At 41.6% G+C, this 27,535-nt stretch overlaps 1 protein-coding gene across 5 annotated transcripts in view; it reads left to right on the top strand.

The window, feature by feature from the left end:
- The first annotated feature begins 904 nt into the window (after positions 1-904).
- Positions 905-27,535, top strand: part of LOC109639515 (trinucleotide repeat containing adaptor 6A) — a 43,078-nt gene continuing 16,447 nt past the window's right edge. For 4 of the 5 annotated variants that reach the window (XM_069525601.1, XM_020103015.2, XM_069525604.1 and 1 more), the window contains exons 1-3: positions 14,964-15,205; positions 16,711-16,762; positions 21,561-21,659. The gene's annotated coding sequence lies outside the window, so the exon portion shown is untranslated. Of the gene's footprint in view, positions 1,002-14,963; positions 15,206-16,710; positions 16,763-21,560; positions 21,660-27,535 lie in introns of those variants that run through there. The other variant, XM_069525602.1, reaches the window with a different exon arrangement.

The following is a 27,535-nucleotide window of genomic DNA, read 5'->3' on the forward strand; positions in this document are numbered from 1 at the left end:
ACTGCTTTTATCTCTGACAGCTGTATTTGTGTGACAGATAAAACCATCTGTACTTTTCCTCGACCGACCAGCTGCTGAGCACAGGAAACTTTTACTTTGAAATATTTTTTATTTATCAACTATTTCTAAAATTTCAGGCCGATTGATCGGGGACAATGTCCAGCTGACCTGACCTTGGTGTCTTTGGTGTGTGGGAGGAATCCCACACAGTCTCGTATGAGTGTTTCAAGGGACTTTGAGCGCCCTGGAAAAAGCTTCAGCTTTAAATGAATAACAACAGAGACAAGAACAAACTGTGAGTCGGACTTAAGACTGTTTTTATTTACAAATAAAAGTTATTCACTGATGTAATTTCATATCAGACTAGAATGTCACTGTGCACATAACTCAAGTTATTCAGTTTCCTTATGAAACCACATTTAAATTCACAAAATCCTGACTTTATTTTCATCTGCACCAAATCACACACACTCATAAATATCAGTCCTCTAAACACGTCTGATTTTTTTTCACCAAGAGCCATGAAATCAAGGAATATATTCGAAAAACTAGTTGAGCAGTTTCTGGTGGAGGTGAGTATGTGGCCTACACATGTACGTACATGTTTTTTGCATTTCTTCCTCTGAATAATCACTTGATATTGGGAAATCAAATTAAACTGGAACTTTATCAAACACACAAATACTTTGAACGCCACTGTGGAGACGACCATAACTTTTTTTATTTTTGAGATACCATTCATGTCATCACTATTATTTTGTTTTGTATTATCACTGATGAAGAATGAGACGAACACTCCCAACAGGATCCGGCTATTTACCACCGTCTGCTCTTCTGTGTCTCTGTTCCTCCCCGTTCTGATCCGATCTCCATTTTCTCTCCGTCCAGCCTGGTTTTCAGACACCATGTTCACTTCTCAGCCAACCAGCCTCCCCCCCGAAATCTCTCACTGTCTGCCAGACACTGAAACATCTCCCCTCCACTCATCACCTGTCTGCCAGGTAAGGACGTCCACGCTTTACAAATATATGTTTGTTGGTTTTTTATTCCTTTACTTCCAAAAGCCGTAAAACGTCAGAACCTTCAAACAAAGACATTTTCACTCAGTCTGTTTTCAGGCAGGTTGGTTGCTGTTCAACTTTTTGTTTGTGTGGGAGGTGCGAACATGTTCGAATAAATATGAAAGCCGTGTTCAATGTGTCTGATGTCTGTGCTGTGTGTGTCTGTGTGTGTATAAGTTGATGCTTGAAGTGCATCCAAGCTTTTCTTGCTTCATTAACTCGCTACAAGGACGACATGGCAGAGATCCAGCCTCTCTGTCTCTCTGTCTGTCTCTCCTCTGTGTTTTGTCGATGTGACTGCAATCGCCCGATGCCGTGCCAAGGCATGCTGGGATTGAACAGAGGAAATCTGGCGGGTGCGCAGGTTTGCCCGACTTCTGCTTGCGTCCAGACCTTTGATGGAGGGGTGCATGGGCAGTGTAGCGTTTGGAAAGTCGGGCATTTCTGGTGTTTAAATCAGAGGAGGTACCACCTCCTGTTGGTTTGGTGTGCACTTCTGCATGTCCTCCAAAATGGCCGATTAACTTCATGGGCTACCCAGCATCCCGCCGCGCCCCTGCTGCCTACAGTCTGTGTGTCCTCTGCACTTTTTGTTTGCTCTGAAGCTTCAGACTGCTTTGCCACTGTTGTATCTAGAATTTTTGTCTGGCCACATGCTTCAGTATTTGCGTGTCTGTCTGTAAATGGAGAATGCTGCAACAGACAGACAGACAGACAGACAGACAGACGGACGGACGGACAGACTACTGTATATCTGTATATGGTAGAAAATGTCAGGAACAAACAGCCAGACAGACACAGACCAATACAGACTGTCAGATAAATGAATTACGATGAAGTAAAGTGCAGATTAAGATATGAAAGACAAAGAGAAAGGCACATTGTAAAATGTGAGACAGGCAGACAGAGAGACAGACACACAGACAGAGAGACAGACACACAGACCAAGATCCAGGCAGGCAGCAGGACAGACAGACAAGTGGACCCTGTAGCAATCAAGAGCAACATCCCTCCTGCTCTCCCTGTGTGGTGTGGATCTGAAACGAGGTACGTCAGATTTATCTTTCTGCCTTCTTTATTTCTCGGTCGTCCTACAATCCGCTGCACTTTGTGTCATCTCGCGTGCTCATTTTAGCCCCTTTCTTTTAATTTTCTTTTTTGTTTTGTCTTTCTTCCGTCCGGGTTTCCTTCCCTCCTTTGTGCCCGTGATGTGTGCCGACGTCTCAGGGCACCGTGCCAGTGCTGCCTGATGGAGACCGAGCTGTGTGTGCTCTCCCTCTCTCGTTTGTGTGTTTGTGTTGGTGTATGCAGATTTGGCTTGTTTGGTGCCGGTGGCAGCTGCAAACACTTGCTTGTGGGCATTACATCCATGTGGTAATTAAGAAAAGGAGCCTCTGTCAGTTGAGATAACTCAGACGTAATTGATAATTCAATGCCGAGGGAATAAGTATTTCAATACATTCAAAATGTTGTATGAGAATGAAAGAGAAATGCAGTAAATAAGGGGTAAAAATTAAACGTCCCGTCAGCCAAAGAGAAAGCATGGTATACATGATATATACAGAATTTACTCCATCACAGTGCATTCTGCGTTTACAAGCACAGGCTGTCTCACCATGTTGGAGATATCAAGGTCACTACAGACAGATCCACATCGTGATGTTCACAGTTTGCTTCTTTTGTTTTTGTGACATCATAGCCTGCAGTGCACTGAGATGAACCAGTGAGACGGATTCTGAAAACAGACAAAGATCTCAGACGCAAAGTTCTGCGTCCTTTAGTTGTGATGTGATAATTACATCCAGAAACAAACTCGGTATTAAAACATGTTCATAGAAATAATTTTTGTTTTTAGAGCCATTGGTGGGGGAAGTTTATTTATTTCACAGAGCAGGTACCTGCTGCACTTGAGTCTTGGCTAAAAACATACTTTTTTCAGAATTAACTTGGAGTCCCAGGCTATTATTGTTCCTTTGTCTCTATTATTATTATTATTATAATTAACACAAAGTGCTTTACAAAGGTTTAATTGTTCAAATAAAACAGTAAAATAATCAGATAAGGAATTTGCAAACATCAATAACAAAAAAAACAAGCTTGAAGACATCATGGCTGCTTTTTGAACGTGTCCACAGAGGCTGCACATTTTGTAAATAGGATTCCATGTCTTTCTTTGGACTGGGGCTCATGGTTGAGCTTCTTTGGGTCTAAACTCCTGATATTATGTAGTTAATTGTTAGCTGGACCTTTTCTGGTTAAGCAGGAAACAGGTGAACATCTGACCGATGTCAGAGGTCAGCTCCAGCAAAAATACTCCTGAGCCGCCAGAGAGTTCCCAAAAGATAATGAGCCTTGTTGACCTCCAGGAGACTGTGGCTTCAAATCTGCTGTTCAGTGGAATTCCAGTCGGTCACAGTGGAGAAAAGTAAATCCTTTTTTCTGTCAGTCTTGGGTTTAACAGCCTCTAGTGGAAAGATATGGTAGAACCAGTTTAATTAACTGGTTCATTTAATTAAACTGTTTTTTTATTGTGCAGATAGGTTGAAATATATCAGAAAGGAGACACAGGTACTTGTTCTGCAACACCCTAAAATATTCCCAAAGTAATTTGTGTTGTTTAATTGAATATGCTGAATTTTTAGTTTTTCAAATTGTGTCTTTTCACTGGTTAGTCAGTCTCTTCCCTCTCTTTCTGTTTTATAGACTTCCAGGAGGAAAGCTTGCTCTGAAAGAAAGAGTCTGTTGGTGGCAGATGTTTCTCTGGTCGTGCTGGAATGTGTGTGTGTGTGTGTGTGTGTGTGTGTGTGTGTGTGTGTGTGTGTGTGTGTTATGCGTGTGAGTGTGCGGCTTACAATTGTGTCCATGCAAATTAGTGCTTTTGTATTTCTTAATCTTGAATGGTATTTAGCATTTGTAATGCGTCATGACAGCGTGTGTGTGTGTGTGTGTGTGTGTGTGTGTGTGTGTGTGTGTGTGTGTGTGTGTGTGTGTGTGTGTGTGTGTGTGTGTGTGTCTGTGTGTGTGTGTGTGTGTCTGTGTGTCTGTTCGTCTGTCTGTACTCCTGCCTGGCCCTGTCTGTGACCACGGTTGTGTGCAGAATGACAATGAGCATCTCAGGATACTCAGACTGTGTGCGTGTGCGTGCGCGTGTGTGTAGTCTGCCAAGGGCTAGTGTTGCCGTATTGAGTTTAAGAACAGATTTAAATCCCTCCTCTCCTCTCCTCTCCTCTCCTCTCCTCTCCTCTCCTCTCCTCTCCTCTCCTCTCCTCTCATTCATGCAATGCAAAGGTCTACTGAGTCACTCCTGAGGCCGTTTTACACTTGTAATAAACACAGCGGATGATGAAGTCTCAAGGTGCAGGCGTATTTTTCGCACTATCAAACCAACTTGAAGAAACTCACACTTGCTCAATATACAGAATGGAAGCTAATTCATTAGCTTAAGATACTTCCTGCCTTCAGGTGCTTGCATGTTTGTGTTTGTGTTTCAGTGCATTAAGATGAATCAGACTTTCCTCAAGGAGTACAAGTCATACATATTTATTAACATCCTCTCTGTGTCGTCCATTTCACTGCATGTGTGTGTACATTTGTGTACTGGGACTTGGAACAGATTGTCCATTAGAATAAGATCTCCCCATGAGTATAACGTGTGTGTGTGTGTGTGTGTGTGTGTGTGTGTGTGTGTGTGTGTGTGTGTGTGTGTGTGTGTGTGTGTGTGTGTGTGTGACATGTCTACATTCCGCTGTACTCCTGATGGGGTGAGTGTGCAGCATTCTGTTTAATTAGCATGTCTATAGTGACGGTTCATTAACTCTCAGAGGGGATGGAGATGAGGGCCAGTTATAGGAAATACTCAGTATTCAAACTTTTGCAACCAATCACATTACAGACATGAGTTTATTTAGATGAGCCAATCATTTGTCATCATACGACATCATGATGAAGTTAGTATATAGTCAGTAAAGTTTTAAAAAGTCAGCATTCCCTGATTGGGGATTTCACAAGTGTGTGTGCGTGTATGTTCAAGAGAGAGTACCAGTGTGTGTGTGTGAGTGTGTGTGTGTGTACGTGTGTGTGTGCGTTCACACCAGCAGCCTGTGTGTGTTTCAGACTGCTGGTGTGAACGAGCTAGTTGATTGTCCTGCTGCCATTGATATGGAGATGTGGAGGAAAAAAGGGAAGTGTGTGTGTGTGTGTGTGTGTGTGTGTGTGTGTGTGTGTGTCTGTGTGTGTGTGTGTCTGTGTGTGAGTGTGTCTGTGTGTGTATTTCTGTGTCCGAATAGCTGCTGTAGAAATGGAGCATTTGTTAAAAACTAATTTGATCGAGAGGTTAATTAAATTATTTCAGAAGTAGTAAATTGGGCATGCAATACACAATACAGTAAAAGCTGAATACATGAATACAATGCAGAAATCAGACCTTGGAATATCATCACACATCCTTTTGATTTGCTCCTGACTCATGCTCCTTTTAGATTTCAGTGAAAAAAGCCTCCTGATGTTGGAAACAACAGAGACAAAGTATGAGGGAGGAAAACACGCTACATGTCAGCGTCATGGTCTTGAAAGTGTAACAGCCCCCCTGTATCCCTGATAAAATAAAAATGGACGTCTCTCATTTAGTGGCTTTGTTTAAAACTTAGCAAACTTATATATAAATATATATATAAATTCACCTTCATCTTGCCCTCCATCCTCCATTGTTTTCTTTCTTTCTCTCTTTCTCTATCCATTTCTAATCTGGACTCATTCATCACAATGTCCCCTGTGCTCACTGAGATGTGAAAGTTGTAGAGCCCTGTCCTCATGTCATTCTCTCTCCCTCTCTCTCCCTCCCTCTCTCTCTCTCTGCTCGCATGCTCGCGCTCTCTCGCTCTTACTTTCATTACTGGTCTTTTGTTCCTGCTCGAATGAGAACTAGTCGCCATTTGGCCAGAATCCAACAGAGATGGGGAGGGGAGCACACACACACTCTCTCTAGCTCTCTGTTTCACACACACACACACACACACACACACACACACACACACACTGAAGGGACTGGCATTGATTATTTCATTACTATAGTTGGTATCAGGGGGGTAAGATTCGTTGGGCAGGCGAGGTCAGTTCTTAAATTCTGGTCAACTCAGATTGAAAGACGTGTTTACTGTCACAGTATTCATGAAAATATATCCAGCATTATAAATAAACACTGATGTCAGATGGACCTGCAGCCTCAGTGTCACAACACCTCCCACACATTTCCTTCTCCGACCAATCAGACCTGCTCCTGCTCCTCCTCGTTCAGTCTGACTGTGACACTTTCCTGTCATCAGCCCAGGAGCTTTCATAGTCTCATGAGACTGTCTGAGGAGGTTCTCCTTCTCCTCCATATGTCTGTTAAACAGGAATCCAATTCTTGTGAGGGATGTGTAGAAACTGATCGCCCAGACATCCTCACAACCTCTTCATTCCATTCAGATATAAGATGATGCACATTGAAGCTTCAATCACTGATTGTGGCTTCATCAGTTTCCAAGCAACTTCTGATAAAATTATTAACAGTGTGACCACATGAAAAGAGCTGATTATAGATATATTGAGAAGATTAAGGGATTTATAATCTTATCTAATATTGATAGTTTTATTACAAATGAGCTGGGAGCATCTTGTCAACCATATCAGGCTTTTATTTCTGTGAGACTGGGACATTTCAGTTTGTCGTGGTAGTGACTAATGTCGCTGATCATAATTATTCATTTTAAAATTTTAGTTTTCAACCCGACTTTTTGTACATAAAGGCCCCATCCCTTTTAAGCTCAGTCGTTCATTGAGAAATGTAGGTTAGGTGTGTGTGTGTGTGTGTGTGTGTGTGTGTGTGTGTGTGTGTGTGTATGTGTCTGTCCTTCTTATAAACACAGAAGGATCAAACAGGGGCCCCTTTTACAAAGGCTGTTCACTGAGGTAATGTTGCACCTTAACTTCACCTCTTACTTCTGTGTAATAGGTTGTTGTGTCTTTTATGTCGGCAGCAGAGGTACTCACAGTGACGGATCGACGTGTGTGCAAAAGGGAGAGACGACAGATGCTGTTAACATTAGCATCTTATCTAAAATCACACACGGGGCAACAATATCCCAACTTTTATGGTTCGTTGTAAACCAGCAAAGGTGACACAGCAGGGGTCTTTTTAACACCAGTATAGTGAGAGCTCAGAGGAGGGAAGAACAGCCAATTGTGTAGAGATGAAAAGGAATCAGGATGAGATGGAGAGATGCTGCACATAAGGAGAAATGGGTGAGAGAAGTGGGAAGTGTAAATGAGGACAAGAGGCGTACAATTTTGTGAGAATCGTTCAGGTTCGGAATATCACATACAAGCAGAAAAAAACAAAAACACATTTTAAATTCTGACGTAGAAAAAAAACTGTGTGTGTAGGATGATTGATAGATCCATGCAGCCGACCATCCGTCTTCGAATGGAGGAGAATAAAAGGAAGAATGAATGTTTAAATGAGAGTTGATCCATCAAGATAAAACAAATCTGCATGGCTAACCACAGGTCTGCTGCCAATCCAGTGTGTGTGTGTGTGTGTGCGTGTCTTTCTGTGCGTACGCGCATGCACCTTCCTGTAGAAATATGATGCACTGCATCTGGAACCTGCTGGAACTGGTGTTGCCATGGTTACGCCCGTCACGCTGGTGGGCCCCCATTGCGCACTTCAACACACACACACGCACATCGGCACACACTCTGATACACACACTGGTAATGAGAGACCAAGAGACTGGCAGCATGCCAGGACAATTGACACACACACACACACACACACACACACACACACACACACACACACACACACACACACACACTCACACTCTGCCCCAACCCCCATCCCAGCCTGAGCAGCCCAATATGAAGCGCGTGTCTGAATGTGTGTGTGCTCAGAATGTTCTAGTGCATGGGGGAAGTTGTGTTTGTTTGTTTGTTTGTTTGTGTGTGTATGTGTGTGTGTGTGTGTGTGTGTGTGTGTGTTAGAAAAGGATAGAAAGAAGAACAAGAGGGAATAAGTTAGATATAAAAAGAAAAAGTGATCCAGACAGTGCAGCTGAGCGATGATGCAGAATACTCTGAGTTTGATGTGACTTCTACAGTAGCTAAATGTTAGATGTAATTTTAAATGTCTCATTTAATGTGGTGAAATCTTTAACTGTCCCGATGTGAGCTCTCAGAGGTTTCCGTCAGTTTCTCTCTGTCTCCGTTTTCCCCTCTCATCTCCTGTGTCTGACACTTTTTCTCCTCCCATCACATCATTCTCCTCTTTGTCATTCACACTTTGAACTGCAGTTACACACAGGCCCTCTCTCTGCAAGGGGTCTGCTGGTCCGGCTTTAACAAAAGGCCTCGCAGTGGCTCTGTCCATGACAATGGACACATTGCATCGAGGCCCCATAGAGAAACTTAACTATCCAAACCCTAAAGATATTTACTGGCCCCAAGAACATCTGAGTGACTTCGTCTTCACAAATCACAGTTGTACCATTTTCAAAATCACTGGTTAGGAAGTGAAGTGATATTTGGCTTGATGACCTTTAACCTTAAAACTCTTGCGCCAATGACGCCATCGGGAGCCAGAGTCTGTGCCGTCGTGTTCATGGTGTTGAGTCGTGCTTGACTACACCTGCTTGACCAATCAAAAGCCAGTCTCAGCTGTCAATCATAACGTTTCACCTTTTTTTTAAAGCAGCAATTAAATAAATCAGTTTTCTCAAAGATGGTGTCTGTCATTTTAGCTTAAGATTGGCTTTAATTAATTATTTGATGTTATTAAATGGGGTGAAACGTTGCAATTGACACGAGACTGACTTTCCCCTGATCGCTACTGCGCAGACACTGGCTCCAAATGCGTAAGATGGCGGTGTTATGTTTTTTTGTGCAGTCGGATAAAGTGGAAACACATTGTCCATCAGTCTGTGTGATTTATAATGAGGCTTCGCTTCATTCAGAGTGAAATCTGAACTGCTCTTCCCCACTGTTCCCTCTGTACATATTTACTTTACAAGGCAATGTTTTGGTCTCTCTCCATCTCTCTGAGTGATTCTGCCTGCAATCGCCCTACCTTAAAAATCTAACTCTTTCCACAGATAAACTTGGCAGACTGTTGGCACACTGACCAACATACAGCACCGATTTGCATTCACTGATAGTAAATTGAATAATCCGCATGTTGAAGACGCAGATGAAGTAGCATCCGAACTGAAAAACCTTGGCTCTGAAACATTTTGCGTTGGCGTGACTGGCCTTCGAATGTCAACAAGCCGGCCAATAGGACATTCATCTTTTACTTCATCTTCCCTCTCCTACATCTACCCCCACAGACACATGCACTCCACTGAATGAACAATACCAGGGTGCCAGGGCTGTCTTCATCACTTTCATGGCCTGATGTTAGCACGTGGTGAGGTGCAGACTTTTAACATGTGACTGGATGTGTGTGATCTGAGGGATTCTTTGTGGCAAAGTGTGCATCAGTGTTTGCTCGTCAGCTCGGCGTCACCTCTCTCTGCACAGTAGATGTACACCACGGATGAACGGAAATAAGATCAGCCAATCACTGTATCCTGTGACCACCGATCTGCACGAGTTCCTGCAGTAATAGAGGAGCACGGCACTGGATCAGTGATATGAATATAAATGAGAGTGAATTTAAATAAAGGGGTATGTTTGAATATATGTTGCTGTCATCCAGGAAATGCATCAAAACCGTCTGCTTATTCAAGGCGTGGTGATGGATTATGGGGCCAGAGAGGGAAAGTAGCCGCTGAATTACTTGAATCTGCACGTGCATGCGTTGTGCATGTGCAAAACAAAGTCTGCAAGGGTGAATGGAAGTCATCTGTGTGAAGAAATCACAAGCAACACAGCTGATGGATTAAGTTATTACTCAGCTTGTTCATGTCTGTGTGAATGCCTCAAGAGGTGAAGGGGGGGGGTGAATGTTGAAGATCACGTGCGTTTTCAGCCACAATGAATTCATTCTACTGCTGGTAGAGTGGGGGGGCAGGTAGAAGACAGAGTTTAACAAAGAGTAAGAATATCACGTTTGGGTATAAGATGAGAAAAAAGATTTCTTTGGGTATTAGGACAAGAAACTAAGGGAGAGAGAGAGATGGGCTATGAACTGTGAATGTTGAATATCCTGGTTGATCCTGTAGACTATCAAAGTGGCTGAAAAATTACATTAGATGCAAGCTCAGTTGTGATAATAATAAAGAGAGAAATAACTCTTTTAGACCAAAATTAGCAGGAATACATGGGTTTTTTAAACGAAAGTCAACTTGCTGACAAATGCGATTGACTCATTTCCCATTTCGTAGTTTGCCTTTCTGTTTTTTTTACCCAAGTGCATCATGTTCCATAAAAACTCATGTCTATGCTGCAGTCTGAGTCGTTTGACCCGGGAGTGAACGCTCATTCCATCCCGTTGCAGACAGAAGATAGATGTTAGTGTGATGTTAGTGGCAAAATCTCATTATCATGATACTATGTTGAAATATTTTTTCTAAGGCTAGGAAGATAAAGTGCAGCAAAGAATCACACTCACTGTGTTCATGATGTGCTTTGTCTCAAAGGTCTTAGGTTACACCGCTTATTTTCTGCAATAAAAGATTTCTATAATTATTTTTAATGAGAGAGATGGTTTTTTTTTAGCTTTTGCGTTTGTGTCTCGTGTTTTTCCGCTCTCTGCGCCTCGAGATTCGGATTTTTGTTTTGGGGAGTACCACCAGGCTGATTCACAAATTTGTGCAAATGCACTCCAAGCAAACAGTATAACACACAAATTGCTGCATTTTTTTTTTTCTTTCAGCTAATTAGTTCATTAACTAATTGTTGCAGCTCTGGAGAGAAGAAGAGAGAATCACATGCAGGGAAGGAGGATAGCACATGAGTCAGTGTGTTTGTGCTGATGGAAAGTGAGGGAGGAGGGTGGAGGAAGGGAGAAGATGATGAGGTTGGAGAGGGACAGTGAGAAAAATGAAGGGGTTGTAGAGGTAAGTGTGGACTGGATGGGGGAGGAAGTCTGAACGAGTGATGAATGATTTGGACTCAAAGACAGAGGGAAGCAGGAAGCTGACATAAATTTTGTTGTTTCACAGGCTTTAGAACTCATGAGTGAGACTGGAGACACAAGCAGAGAATGTGAGGCAACTAGTTTAGTCTGGCAGACACAGGAGAAACAACACACTGCACACGCACATGCACGCACACACACACACACACACACACACACACACACACACACACACACACACACACACACACACACACACACACACACACACACACACACACACACTCACTGCAGCACCAGGATGACTGCAGCTTAGTTGTGTGCGTGTCTGTACTCAGGACAAGCCTATTACTACTTGACATGCAAATCTCTTTTCTGACCTTCTTCTGTCTGTCAGTCTGTCTCCCACACTCTCACCCCCTCCACATAATCTCTCCTCACTAACTTTCTGTTCCCTGCTCACTCTCCCTTTTCCTCCTGTACATTCACATTTCAGCCCAATTTTCTATGCCCCCTTTTCTCCCCAGTACAATAGTCTTCACGTTTTTACACGCTTCCAAACTTCTGCAGCTGCAACTGATCGGTGCGCGCGTATGTGTGTGTGTGTGTGCTTGTGTATGCCCGCCCTTTCATGCACGTGTGTGTATATGAAATACATACACAATACAGCAAACATATATATATATATATATATATATATATTTATATATATATTTATATATAAACATATATAAATACTTAAACTGACGAAACAAGAAAAATAATGGACACATCAAACATTACCTCCCTTCAAAAGAAAACAAGATATTTTACAAAGAATTTAAACGTGTGCACATGCATTAATGTAGGTGTGCACGTGTGCACGTGTGTGTGTGTGTGTACTGGGAGGCTGTGGCTTAGGGGGTAGAGTGGTCGTCCTCTAACCAGAAGGTCGGCGGTTTGATGAGCAAGATACTGAACCCCAAGTTGCCCATAGATGCACTGTATGAGTGTGTGTGTGCATGGGTGAATGGCAATATACTGCACTGTAAAGTGCTTTGAGTCATCAAGACTAGAAAAGCACTATATATATATTTATATATGTACACAGACCATTTACCATTTGCAACACACATAACTGTGTGTGTATGATTAAACCTGGGCCTGCTCTGAATACACTAAGCTCTTGTGGCTTCTACAGGAGCAAATAACATTGATTCAGTATCTCGTAGCTTGCTCTATTCATAGTATTTCTGGAACCATGCGGCTGAGCTCTATTTGCAATAACCAAAAAATACTGTGCTGTCACACAACCTGTGAGCTCTGGGATTTGTTTGCATGCATGTGTCAAAGTGCCCCAAACCTGCCATCATGTCACTACATCATGTCAGTGTGCAATAGTTTCTTCCCACAGCACAAACTGCAGCTTTGGCAGATGATATGATGTGTTTGCTGGAAGTGAATCTGAAACACAACACATGTTTGGAGTAAATCTATATATGTGATCATGACTTCTGATTTTCTCATACAGCAGCACAAGAGACACTGTTTTCCTCCACATAATCTAAAAGCCTTCAGTCAAGGATAGTTTATATCATGTATTTCTCATTGTGTCTCTTTCACGTCTGCTTGATTTTGTTGCAGAAGAATAATAACAATTCTTCCAAGGTTTCATTTTGCAAGCTTAAGAGCCACCATCCTCTGTGTCCCCCTGAAATCCTCACTCTGTCTGGCTTTGTAATTATGTCTTAACAGCTGTGAAATAGGAACTTCAAACAAATGGGCGAAGGCAGGGAGACAACTGCAGCGACAGTCAACTGGATACTTTCCCATTCGGAGACCAATTATATTTGAATTCCCTGTTGCCACGAACACAACAACAGCAGTAGGAATCTATTGGGAAACCAAGCTTTTTGGCAACTGTCCTCCGGGGGCAGAGAGCTTACCCACTTGTTTATACAGCATCATGTAATCTTGCTTTCTTGATACCTGGTCACATAAAATCATTATATGGCAGTGAATGGACTTTACTGATCTCTCTCTTCTTCTCGCCCCCTCACAGTCAGATACACACAGATAAGGGAGGTAATTTGTGCACAAGGTTGGCGCCTGTATTTGCTAGTGGTGGGTCAATGGTCATTGCTCTGCACGCACGTTGTGCCGGTATCTCCTGTAAGCAGCAACAGCCTTTGTCTCATTGGTGAAGCGTTGGCAGATTCCACACTGTATTTGTGTCTCTGTGCTGTTTAGGCGGAGGCTGTATTTTTATTTATTTTTTTACCTCTATTTCTCCTTTTTTAAACTCTTCACTTTTTGTTTTCTTACATAACAAACCAACGCCATGCATGGATGGCTGCGACAGGCCCGAGAAAACGGGGCAGAGATGCTGAAATTCTCCACATTCTTCATCTGCCTGTCGCAGTGCATGATAGATGTTTTCACTTTCACGTCAGGATACATTTACAAGTTAACTCAACAGTGACGGGCAGAGCGTTTGCATTTTGTCTTGTACATACCCGAGGGATTTATGACTTGGAGCTCTGAGGCTCTTAGGTCTGCTCCTCTTAACAATGATGCTCAGTGGTACTTTGATATTGAGCTTATAGACGCACACACACAGGTCAGTTACCTTTTTTAAAAGTTTGAGTCAAAGCTTATGTTATTAAACATAATGACTAGATTGGCACTTGGAGGGTTAAGTGCATCCCTCCGCCAAGGCCCGTCAGACCCCTGAAATTTTATCATGATGCACCTAAATGCAACAAGCTCATAGATATGGACTCCTCTAAGTAGATCTGATTTTTTTTCACAAAGATCTTTGAATTATTTCTTGGGGGATTCACAAAACGGCAAAAAACGGCTAATCTCGCAATATAAAAGGAAGTGAAAGCAAATCAAATCCACTGCAAAAGTTTTTCCTTGTCCTGCAGGGCACCCTTCACCAAGTTTCAATAAAACCAGTTCAGTAGCTTTTGCGTTATCAAAAAAACAAACAGGCAGATGACAATGAAGACACAACCTTGGGAAATAAGGGAGGTCAGAGTCAGTGCTCCACTCAAGGACCTTTACACTCACGGGTCGATTTGACTGTGAACTCTCTGCCTCCACTACTTCCAATCAGTAGAAACAATGCTTCTGAATTTGTTTAAATATGAACTTCCCAACTGTGGATGTTAGTTTCACATAATGTGGTTTATGATTGCTATATGTTGGTCAACCTTTCTTTACAGTCCTACATGCGTCCGTCACTGCTTTTGTTGTTATAAGCCAATAATGGTTAAGTAGAGGAGGGGCAGAGACAGGGCGTCAAATAAAAACAAGAAAATAAACAAAAATTTGACGTAATCCAGAATCTTCTCCTGAAACGGAACTGTCAAAGAAATAAGAATAAAACAGGATAAAGCCCTTTAATTAAGGATATGCAGCTAATGTATGAAGATTGTCACCGCAGTGTGTTAACATCTCTGTTGGGCCATCAAAATAAAGGTTTTATTTATTAATTTGATCTGGGCAGAGATATATATCGATGAGATAAGATAAGACTCGATTAATCCTGAGAGAAATTCTTGTGCCAGCTTGCTCCGTGATAACAGTATCAACAATAAATAATATAGTAGAATACGGCGAATTAAACAAGAGTGTTCAATCTAAAGAAAATATATAAGTGACTATAAATAAATAAATAAAATAATTAAGTGTAAAGTAAATCAGATTTTTTTTAAAAAGATGTAGAACGCAGAACCAGCTCCTAATGAGAATAAAATGACAAATGGTTAAAGTCAACACATTTTTTAATTCTGTGTGGAACATTTGAAATGAGTTGTGTTTGGTTTCACATTCATCTTCTCTCTCGTCTTTCTGGTTGTGTTTGGTTTTGTCAGTCAGAGGAAGTGGTGAACGTGTTTCCTGCCTCACACACAGACACACAAACACACACACACACACACACACACTGAAGTGAGGCAGAGGAGGGGAAAGCAGAGCTCGAGCGAGAGACGGTCTCAGGCAGCAGCGAGCGAAGAAAATGGCGATCATGCAGGACGAGTTCCTCCCCTCGTAGATGCTGCAAACGAGCTGAATTTCTTTTAGCACTTTACACTTCGATGAGGTGAGACCCGGTTCCTCTGTGTTTTCACCGTCTGTTCCGTCGAGCTGTGTCCGGGGGCCAAGGGAGACCGGGGGGGGAGGTGGGGGGGGTTTGCTGGCCGGTGGAGATAAGTTGAGCAGCCGCTGTTGTTTGGTTAGCCGTGACTGGGCTATGCTAGTTAGCGGCTAGCTAGCACAAGTTGGCAAAGGCATTGCACTGCACTTTGTGATGGTTAATGTTAAACGCGTTTGGCAGCAACAAAAAAAAAATGCATTTTAGTTTTTTTGCTGCAGGGACCCGAGCGGGACGAGACGTCACACTCGTATTTGCAGGCAGCTTAACCTTGTGCTAACGCTAACTAGTTGGGTTAACCTTGGCTAGCCAGCTGTGCGCACGTCTCTGTTTAGAACATTGTGTATTTCTGACGATGTCAAAGCTTTTGTGTATCCACGCATCAGCAACCCGCGGGTGTTTGTAGACTCAATGCATCGCCGTGTTGTTTAAATACAACGCTGCGTTTGGAAATTGGGCTAAGCTAACTAGCCGCTCCGCAAAAAAAGCTAGCTCCCCGCTAGCACTAGCAGCAATGCTAATTTGACGACGCAGGTTGCTCGGCGGTGATTCCGGTCGATTGCGCTGCTGCCTTTTTTTTTTTTTTTTTTTTTGTCTTTGCAGAGGTTCGCATGTCAAAGGTTTGTGGTGACATCGGTGCGAGTTTATTGTTGGAGCCTGCAGGGTTTGAGTCTCGATAGGCGGCGTTTAACACCCTCTGTCGGCGGAGAGGCAGCAGCTGGGGAGCCCCAGACCTCCGCGGTAATGGCTCTGCAGTCGCATTCACCATTACTTTCTGCACTCGACGCCGCAATCGCGACTGAACCACAGTGTTTGTTAAACCGCAGCGATCGTAGCGAGATGCACGGGTAAGGTCACTGCTGGTGTTCGCCTGCGCTGGAAAAATACCAGACTCGAGAGAAGCCATGTTGGTTAAGCTGTAAGTCGGGCTACAGCTGAGATAATGGCCGATCAGGACCAGATCTGTGACTCTGACCCGCAAACACACACACACACACACACACACACACTCTCTCTCTCTCTCTCTCTGTCTTTATCTGTCTCACACACATTCTGTATTCACTTGCAGGACCTGAGCTTTAAGGTCCCTTGGTCATTGCATCGCTCTGTTATGCGGCTTAACCTGCATTTCCACACCACCTTGTTGAAATACTTCTCAAACTGCAATTAGTTCAGACTCTCTCTGTTTGTGTGCAAATGATTGCCCTGTTGCAAATAACCTGGGCGAGGTGCACATCTCTGAACTAGATTGAAAGCTTGTGTTTACCACTTCAGGTGCAGCAGCTGACCGTGCAACCCTCTCTCCTGTCTTTGTTTGTCCTCGTGATAAGTTGTTTAATCACAATAAACCACTAAACTTGCATCACACCCACATGCAGGGAATCTTTTATTTGTAATGGAGGTGTGTTTTTTTTTCCATCTGACATTAACCTTCTTATCTGTTTTGTATTCAGAGATTTGGAATCGGAAGCTGTTGCCACCAAAGAAACTGAAGCATCTTAACAGGTGAGTGTGGCAGCATTAACACACACACACACACACACACACACACACACACACACACACACACACTTAATTTAAAGCTAGGGTTGGTAATCCTGGAAAACAAACAAGAGCATGCTACAATTTGAAGAAAACAATAACCGTTACATCCCACCACCCATTGTCCGTCTCGTTAAAGCTACACCCACGTGAACTCGCACCACCTGACCACTGCGAGAAGCCGACTTTTTCGTGACTCACTCGCTAACCTCTGGCTATTGTCTCTGCGTCTTAAGTAATTCAAAGTGTGGGCAGGCAGACAGGCTGGGTAGTAACAGACAGGTACTCTGACCAATCATTTTAATTTGTGCTGAATTAAATGATATTGATTGTGTTTATTAATTGATTGCAATTGGGAGGTGAAGAGTATTTCAACAAACAAGATAAAATAGTGTTTCAGAAACAGATTACCAACCCTACCTCCATATCACCATTTCACACTTGTCCTAGATGAAAGCACTGTGTGTGTTGGGCTGATGGAGGGGTGTGTGGGTCAGGGGGACATGGGACGGGCAGCTGCTGCTTATGCAAGCACATGCAGTTCCGTTTGAATTGAATTGGAGGGTCTGGGTTGGTCTAGGCCGTATTGTGCTGAGTAAGCTTTGCTGTTTTAAAATCGCTAAATGAGAAGCCAGGGTCCTGATGTTTTGTGTGTGGAGAGGTGTTTGTGCAGCTCATTGTGTCCATATAGTTGGTCTACATGCACGCACACAATAGAGGCATGGACCATCGCCCTGCACCAAGGGTTGAGGTTTAACATATTCTGTTTTTCGATCTGAAATCTGTTTAAGTCTTGCTGCCGTGGACAATTTTTCGAATTGTAATTCTTCATGATCATATTGTAATTTTAGACAGCTGCTGCACAAACTCACGGCTCTTTGACACATGTCAACGGCATTTCGGTTCAAGTGGATTTGTTGTATTTCATGGTTTGTTTAGCTAATGGCTTGATAGTGTATTCTGGAATGCTGGTTAGTTGCTGAAGACAGATGCTTCACATTTTCCCAGCATTGTGGCATATTTTCCTTATGTTTGAGTGTGCTAGTGACTGCTGCTGAAATAATGTTAATACAACATGGATGTAAAGTATCAAACTTTATTTGCTGCATGTAACATTAGCTCTTTTACATCAGTTTATAAATGTTTCAGTGTTAGTTTAAGTATTTATTCATATGAGTCAGATTGAAATTATTTTTTGTTCTATAAATAACACAACACCAAAGCGTTGCCTGAGATCATTTCAGTTTCCATGTATTTTTCAGGAAATGGTTTTACTTCTTTTTTTTCTTTCCAGTAGTTTACAGCTAGAAATTGATAGAATTAAACCCCAATATCGTAAATGTAATCCATTTACAGCATGTGGCCAACTGAATAAGTAAAGTTTTCAATGATTCTTCTTTGCCTGTCTTCATTATTCAAAAGTAAAACAAACGTGTGAAAAGTGAGTTTTGTAGAAACAGGCTTCCCGTACTGACAGACTCACATATCCTGTTTATTGCTTTTGGGCCTGTTGAATTTTTAAATACAACAGTGACAGAACAATGTGTAGAGGTTGTGACTAATGTTATTTCCGTTGACTTTGTACAACAATGTGTTGTTGAGTTTCACTTTTGTTTGTTGTCTGTTTCCATTACTGTTCTCTAAACGTCTTTTTATTGTAGTATAAAATATCCAGAGTGGCTGAAGCTGCTGCAGCATAAATAAAATGAGTCCATATTTAAATGGTCAACTTGTGATTGTTGTATTGAGAATTTAATAGTGCTGTGCTATAATTTCCTTGTTTTGCAACATTGATTGGGGGTCGGGTAGTTGACCATTGCCCCTCAGCAGCAGTAAAGCCACACCTGCAGGTGGTCATGAGACTGGAACACTCAAAGAGCAGGATTGAAGTGTTTGATGCCATTGACCTGCACAGGTGCAAATGGAATGCAAGCCATACAAAGTGTATTTCACTTAAGGGAATCTTTTCAGCAGTGTAGAAGGGGAATTTTCTCTTTGGGTTTGCAATTTTAAACAAATCAGTAGTGTCAAGATTGTGGGTCTGAAGTTGTTGTGCATCAAGCTTGGACCTTAAACTCTGGTTTTATCTCTGATGTAATGGTTTTGGATTTAAAACTGTAATAAAATGTCTATATGTGAACCATTCATTCAATTAGATACAAGTATATTATCATTTAGTGTTAATTTTTTTAGCCAGATATATCACATTGCCTTTCTCAAGTTACCACGACCTGAAATGAACCATCCTCATTAGGACATGTCTGTCAAACCGAGACATTTAGTTCAGCCAGGCCGGAAATGTCACATCTTGCCATGTCAGCCTCACAGAGTCTTCCCTGTTGAGCTGTTTGTGATGAGGAGATCCCCGCTGTCATTCGCTAATTGAGTGATGGCGTTCCTGGCCGTAGCCTCCAGTGTGAGAACATGCTAATGCAAATTGATGCAAATGATGTGATGTTGTACATGCAAATTAGCCATGCGACTAAGCTCCGGTTTTTGTTCTGCTGGGATAGAAAAACACGTGTGAGGTTGTTAATAGATGCTCATGTCTATCGGTTTATGTTTGGGTGTATGTCTGTTGTGTTTGTGAGAAAACAACTTCTTCCAAATCAATACCTCCCCAGTCCTCGCTGCCATCACTGTCTGACTCACTTCTGGGAGTGCAAAAACATTTACAAGGTGTAAGGATGCAATAGTCTGAAGGCTCAGACATCTCATCTCTATCACCGCAGGAATCCCAATGTAACGTGATTATTTAAAGTTATTTGGGAGGCAAAGAAATCATTCTACAATACTAATGACACGAGCAGAAGTAGCTTTATACTTAACTGAATTGAGAAGAAAATTCAGGGCAAAATAAAAATAAAGAACCTTTGGATTAATTATTATTCCGCACTAGCTGAATGGCATGATGTCTATTTGAAACCCCTCTTGGCAAATTGGAATGAAATTATATTAAGGATAGTTATTAAACATTTTGATAATTATTTTATACATATAAATACAGAATACCCCAAAACCATTTCTGATAATTATTATATAAAGGAGCTCTGACTTTGTTTCGTAGCTGTATTTTATCTGATTGGTTCCATCGTCCTGAACCCCCGACTCTTGCTCTGACACACATGGACACATCCCGCAATTACAGCCCTGACCGCAAAAGGTGAAAGTTAAGTGAGTGACCACTAGGCTTGAGTGCAAAAACGCATTGGAATTGTGTTAGTGTGGGAGTTTTTGCTAAAGCCGCCACAGGAAGTAGAGTCTAATATTTCACTTTTCACTTGTTTAATTCAAGGTTGAGTTTCGGAATTATAACATTATGCCCCCCATTTAGTCAGCCTCTGTTTTCTTTATTCCTTCTTTTGGTGACCCCCCCCCCCCCTGTCAGCTGTAGCTGTCGGGGGGGATGGGCAATTGTCGGTCCATTCATAAACAGATGCTGTTCGCGGTGTGTACGTGTGCACTCCAGGAGGGCCCCCACCATGCTCTGCTGTTGTTGTTGTTGAACCCAGAGCCATCTGCTGAAGCACTTGATGGTTGGATAGGAGGGGGGGGGGGGGGTTATGGGAACAGAGGTAGAAGGGTGGTGTCTTAAGATGGTTAGAAAAAAGAATGTAACTTTGTTTATATTCGTTGTTTTACAATAACAGATAAAGACAAACAGCTGATTGATTGATTCGTTTTTAGAATGAACTGTTGTTGTTGTTGATTGTATCTAACAATTCGTCTCAGATCAATCAGATATGATCATACATCCGAGCAGGATCTTTTGTCGTTGATAGACATTGTGAGAACATGTCAATATTTTTGAGCTGCTGTGTAATTATTACACCGAGCATTACCTAATAAATAAACAGTTAATGTTGCAGACATGATGACTGTCCAAGTTGTTTCAACCTCTCTGTGCATCTGTCTGTTTATAGCTAAGGTAAGTGCTGTGCTGTAATCCCATTATTGGATTAGACTTTCTCCTGCGGGCTAAATGGCACACCCACCGGGACCAGTGCAGCTAAACCTAACACTCACAGATGGAGAAACTACAGTGTCACTAATTAGACACCACTAAAAACATATTTAACTTATGTGTATTAGTTATACACTATATTCTAACCAGCTCATGGCAATAAAATGTTTTATGAATGAAAAAAGAAAAGGTCATAATATAGGGTCAGTATTCGGAGATTATTTTCATTGGAGATTCACTTGTTTGGTCCATTAAACATCAGAAAGTAATGATAACATCCGGGGCTTTAGGAGTTTATCTCTTACGGTTGCTTATTTTGTCTGAATTTTTCTCATTACCAAGATATTTAGTTAATGGCAATATGACGATGAGGGGAAAAAGCAAATCTCACTTTTATGAATCTGATTATCATAAGTTTTACTTTAATAACAATTTAAAGAAAGATATGTTTTCTGTGATTTTCAAAACCACGTCCTTATAAGTAAATGAGGGAGTTTGCATGAAAAAGGTTTAGTAGAGGTTGTGTGGATTTGTGTGCATGTTGGCATAACATGAAAGATGTTGCTGGACACTGCTGGAGCACTTTGTCTGCTCAATGTGCTTGGATGGGAACCAGCTCCCTCTTCCCATAGCACGAACTTTTCCTCCCTACAGTTCAGCAAAATTTAAAACATTAAATTAACAGATAGACTTGTCAGATTAAACAAAAACATTCATCATGCCACATTTTGCACAAACTATAGTAGCAAATACTGTGCAATGTGATGTAATGGTGTCTGTCTCTGTTCTGCTCCACAGGGATCAAACCCATAGAGGGAAGAACAGTGGATGGAAGAGAGAGAGAGACGGAGAGTGTGAAGAGGAAGGAGGATAAGAAAATACAAGACTGGACAAAAGGTGAGTGAAGGCGTCAGGGACATCTGTCAGGAGCTGCTGTGTTCGGAATACAAAACAAAAACATTCAACAGGGGATTTTGGGGATTGTCTTTTACAGTCTGTTTAATTTGAGTCATTAATTTGCACAACACGACATGATCCCACACCACAATAAAAATGTTATTGCTCAGCCCTATGTCCACTTAATTAAAATGATTTGTTATTAAAAGATAGTCATCCTCTGTTTAATTTAGCACCTGTTGCTTCTATGATGTCAACCTCTGTTCACCCTGCACCAAGCTCTTTATCTACAATATCCTATGTGCCTTTAGAACAGTAAGATCCAGCTCTCATAGTGTTCAGTAGGCCCTGCAGTTCTGCACAATAAGCAAAGAAATGATTAATATTGCATATCAACAGAATAGTTCTGCAGGTGGTAAAAATGAACACTGCAATCTTAAAATAGATTTACTAGCCTCCGAGCTGCAGTTTAGAGTAGAAACATGAATCTGGCAACACATGATAAGAACTGGCTCAGTGTTAAATACTCGAGCATGTCAGACTCCAAAAAGAAAATCCACAAACTGCTTGGCCCACAACATGAAAAACCAACACTTATTTGAGACTATTTGTTTTCTTAAGCTTACAAGACTTTTAAAATATTTAAATGTTTTATTTTGCTAACATTTCATCCTCCCTGTATAGTCTGGGTCAGGTCTCTGTTATCTATCCCACTAGCGCAGTGTGCTCTGCTCTTATAACACCCAAGGTCTACTTGCCATGTGACGGAGTGTTTTCCATTGAATTGCTCTTTCAGTTTCCATAGTCTCCTGTTGGTACGAGCCTACCTCTTTTACAGCCGCGACTGCTGTCATGGTTAGCGTAGGCAGGAAGTCTGATAGCGTATATCTCTGACCTTAAGCGTGTCTTTTGAGTTTCAATTGCTCTCTCTGTCTCAGTTTTTGTTTTCACTCCTCCGCCGTCGTCCTACTTTGTCTTTCTCTTCGTCTGACCCTCAGACTGCGTAGTTAGATTTGGTGATGTGTCTCTTTGCAAACAGATGAGTTGAGCTCTCTGTAGTACCAGACTGTGAAATCACAAAGCCATTTATTGTCATGGAAGCTCTTCCCCCAGATAATAGTTATACAGTAACAGGAGTGTAATCATTGTGCTTCTCAAAGGTGTTGATACTACAGCAAGAGCCTATAAGCTAATTTAACTTCAGTTTTGTGCATCTCAGTTCAGTTATAGATAGATAGATAGACAGACATACTTTGTGTTCAGTTATGTCTTGAATCCAGTGGGAATGTGAGAGTTTAATGCAGATTTTTCATCCCACTCACTTACAGAACTGCACAGATGAATTATTTAGCAGATTGTCAGAATTGTATCTACACCACTTGTAGGAATTGATTCATTTAAGATCATTTTATGCAAAATAAGCTCTAATTGAGGCCCTTTGGATTTGGGATATTGTTTTTTGTGTGGCAAAACAAGCGATCGTATTTGACTCTTTTCACTGTTGAATAAAAACCTAAGTGTGCATTAAGCAGTGTTTGGATTGTGACTCTTAATTCATACTTTATCAGTGTGATAATTTATATTATTAAGCTCGGCTGATGGAATCTCCAGTCACTTAACAATAATGGAAAATAACCTATGAACACCGGCTCGTAATCAGCCGAGTGACTGGTAGAGTAGGTAGAAGTGCTATACACTTAAAATAGTGTGGCTCGGTGCAGAAACATGAACTTGGTAATACATGATAAGAACTGGAAAGAAAAACATGTTGAACTACGAGGTAAATGTACTCACTGCGAATGTTGAAGGTTTCTTGGAACGCCTGGTGGCAAATATTATCAGTCTGGGTGGAGGTGGGCAGGTGTCCGTGAAATCAAATGGATGACTGAATAATAGACAAATCAGCTAATGAGTCATAAGCAAAATGTTAAGTTTGTGCACATTGCCCTTAGTTTTAGTTCGGTTTGTTGGGGGCCACTCCTAACCACTCCCAGCATTCATGTGACAGCGGTGGAACATATCACGAATGCGTCTATCTGCTCATGTACACACTTGCACTGCACATGTAAACTTTTGCAGTGCATACTGTTTTGAAAGTGAAGCAGATGTGTAGCACAGTCGTCGCCCATGGATTGCACCTCCTCATGTTGGTCTCACATGAAACCAGGGAAGTGTCAGCAGGAAATATGCAGAATCTCAGCTCTCACTCTAGCACAGTGTTCTCCTCGGCTTTTATGTTGAGTGGTTGTGTATATTTGAGAGAGCAACACTGGCATGTGCTTCTTGCACTGATTAAATCTCTGTCTGACAAGTCCAGAGGAGTTGGGAGTGTTTAGGAATGTTGCCACGACAACAAGGTCTTCCCTAACTTTTGCCTTAACAAGTTACTTCAGCGGAAGAAAATGCATTCAAGATGGCCTGCTCAGAGAAAGATAAATTTAAGGAAGTTTAAAGACAATCCGATTAACGGTAATTTTCAATCTTTTAAGATGCGCTGTGCGGTATAAAGTGTATACAACTTACGGCTGTAATGCACCTTGATTTTGGTTGCAACCCGTAAAATAAACCAGACAAAGAGGAAGAAGATAAAGGAAACCAGCTAAGTAAAATGTCTGTGAGCTTGAGGAGTAAGAATATGCTTTTAAAGCTGGAGCCAATTTATAAACACAGCGCTGAACACGTAGGATCAGAAGATGAGGAAACATGTCCATGTATGAGAAGTGTTTTCTCCAGTGCAGCATTTATCAGACGTGCACTGTAGGAATGAGTTCTTCAGCCATCTTTTTCATACCACATGTTTATGTGGATATATTTTCAACATGAAGGTTTGTCGCTGAAGGCCGGTGGAGTTTTCCTTTCATGCAAATGATAAAAAAAAGTCTACTTTGGGGAACAAAGCATAACGCTTGAAATAGATTTTGCAGTTGCATAGCAACAGGCGGACACGTGAAAAGTGCCTGTAGCAGAACAAGATGTTCAGATGATAGTTCAGTTGCACCGGTGTTTAAGATGGTCGGGTCAATCGTTTGAGAGCACATACAATGCAATGTTTTTCCATTAACTATCCTTAGTAGCAGGGAGGTATAGATTCTCCAGTCATTTTTTTTGTATCGATTTCAAAGAAATAGTGTAGTCTTATAAAACAAGACCCATTTAAGCCAATATTTATGATACATGTCATTATAAATATATGTGAATGTTAATGCAAGAGATTCTGAGAACAAGCAAGAAAACAGGACCCGAACACTTGATCAGTTTTTCCTTTACCACTATTCAAGGATTCATTAAGCTACACATCCCTTTGTTTCTTTGCTGCTTCTTCTTCTCGAAGGGAGTACACATTGTACTGGATTCATGTGCTGCTGACTTCAGGAAGTTGACCTCTTTGCTTTTTATACATGTTCGAAGCTGCAGCTGCATTCCTCTCCCATCATCCTCAGTGACAGCCTCTTTGCCTCTTTGTCCCTCCTCAAACACATTTCCCTTCCCTCTCAAGGCTGGCTGATATGACTTAAAATCAATATCGCAATTATTTCAAAACTTCTCATTTATTTTATGCCTAACTTCTGATTAGTGTTGGGGAAACCCGACAGTTTGTGAAGGCACGGTTTTGGGAAAGTATTAACCGACATGAGCAAAATGAAGTTGTGAGAGGTTGTAAATGTCAGTTTCCATACATTTTCGGTTGATTAATGCTCTCACTCATCTTATTCCTCCTCTTTACCTTGGTATCGTCTGTTTTTTTCTGCCTATTCTTTTCTTTCTTTCTTCCCTACTTCAGCTACACTCACTGTGTTTGTGTCTTGTCCCCATACCGTCCCTCCACCCCCCACAACCCTCTCCGCCTGTAAGATGATAGCAGTGGAACTGCTGCCAACTCCAGGGGCCCTCATGAAAGCCCTTCTCAGATAGAAGCAGGGAGAAGGGAACAAACTGTACTCTGTACTGAGTAGCAGCAGTGAACATGCTCTCTCACACACACACGCACACACACACAAGGGATAATGTGAACATTTTCACTTTAGTAATCTTACATAATTAAAAGAAACTGTGATCTTTGTTGAAGTAATTATTTTATAACTAAATAAATAAATAGGGCTTATGATAAAGAACACATAGATTACTTTACAAATATTAAATTACATGCAGACACAACCTACATAATTTTCATCGATTAATCTGCTGCTTCTTTTTCTTGAATAATTCACTAAATCTTTGCTCCTAAAAGAACGACAGAATATTGAGAATGTTGTTTTTTGTGTGGAAAAATCTAAAACAACTCTGTTGAAATACAAATTGATTAATAAAAAAATTTAGTAGACACAATAATTATACGCTTGCCGCTAATACAGACTGGTACTTTCAGTGGTGTAGAATCATTTCACAAATTTGTGATGTGCACTACTCAAAGTAATAAAGGATCGATGGTTATTTATGCGTAGGCACTTTGAATCAGATGCTTTGGGGTTGACGGAGGTCATTCCATGTTGGAAGGTTGAGACGAGATTCATTGACGTAAACAGCTCAGTTTGCTGGAAGGGGCATGCCCTTTTGAAAGCGGTAGCTGCCAGAGGGAGCGGGTCAATTCCACAGTGAACGCTCTAGATTTCTCCTAAGCATTTCTCGTTATGGCTTTCATACATGGAGCCACTTTCTCATGAATTTTGAAATGGTGATATCATTGTCTCGTCTGTTTTTTGATTGGTTCCAGACGGCCGTTGAGCAGCCTCTGGCAGTGTTTGGGTGCTGGCTGTATGCCCAAGTTCAGCTAGTGAGTTAATAAAGGTGGAGTTTGGCCTCAGTTAAGTGTGTTGAAATCACATGAATTTCCCCCAAATGCTCCACACACTAACACATGCATGCTTCATTGCACCTGCACACTTACCCATTGTGCACACAGGAGTTTGTTGGGTCTCTTATCATGTTGGCTAGTCAACAGAGTGGTTGCTATTTGAACGAGGGTTTATAAATAGACCTGTGTACTGCTGCAGCAGGCACAGAGAGCTAACACACTTGTTAACCTGCTCTGAGAAAAGGTCAGGAAGCGCGTGCACACACACACTTTTCTTCTTGCTGTCAAATACACTGGTCCACTTTCCCCTGAAGGATGTCTGTGTCCCTCTTCTGATTCGTGCCTTTGTCCTCTTTCTCATTTACTGTCTTTTCCTCGCAGTCGCTCACTACTTCTTTCTCGGCTCCAGGAGGTTTTACTTGCCATGGCCTCTGAGGGCAGTGCTGCCAGCTTTAAGCCAGTTGTATAACCCTAATCTAGTCCCAACTCATACACATTGGTTCCCTTCAAGAGAAGAAGGTTTGCAGCATCGTCAATCGTCTTTCTTAGTTCATGCTACTTTTTCAACATACCTAACTGAATCCTGTGTCGTGTTATGCCGGTAGGGATTGTTGATAGCAGAGACGACATAAATTTTTTTTTAAAAAGCCCAAAAAAAATGCTAATTGTTCTAATTTTATGAAGTGGAAGAAACAATTTGGTCTCTAGCAAACTATTTCCACTGCAAGCCTCCTTTTGGCCACCATTGCTCTCTCACAGGAATTAAAATCTGTGATGATGACTTTAGCTTTGGCTATTTTTGCCTGGTTTTCTTTATCACAAGACCAAGCCAACCCTCCCAAAGTCACTTTATCACAAACAAATAAAAGAAACCAAGAAAAATGTGGTCTGATCACATACTCATCTTGTGTTTACTGGCGCTGCAAATCATAACATAAGATTTCAAGTAGGCCTCATGAGAATTATACAAGAAAGGTGAATCTACTCAGTCATTTGTGTGCCTTACATCTGCTTGTCTGAATCCCCCTGGACTGTATAAGTGTATATAGACATTCGTATGAAACATGAGTTAATCACAGTCACC

This window comes from Paralichthys olivaceus, chromosome 5 (genome assembly GCF_024713975.1).
Source record: "Paralichthys olivaceus isolate ysfri-2021 chromosome 5, ASM2471397v2, whole genome shotgun sequence".
NCBI classification, from domain to species: Eukaryota; Metazoa; Chordata; class Actinopteri; order Pleuronectiformes; family Paralichthyidae; genus Paralichthys; species Paralichthys olivaceus.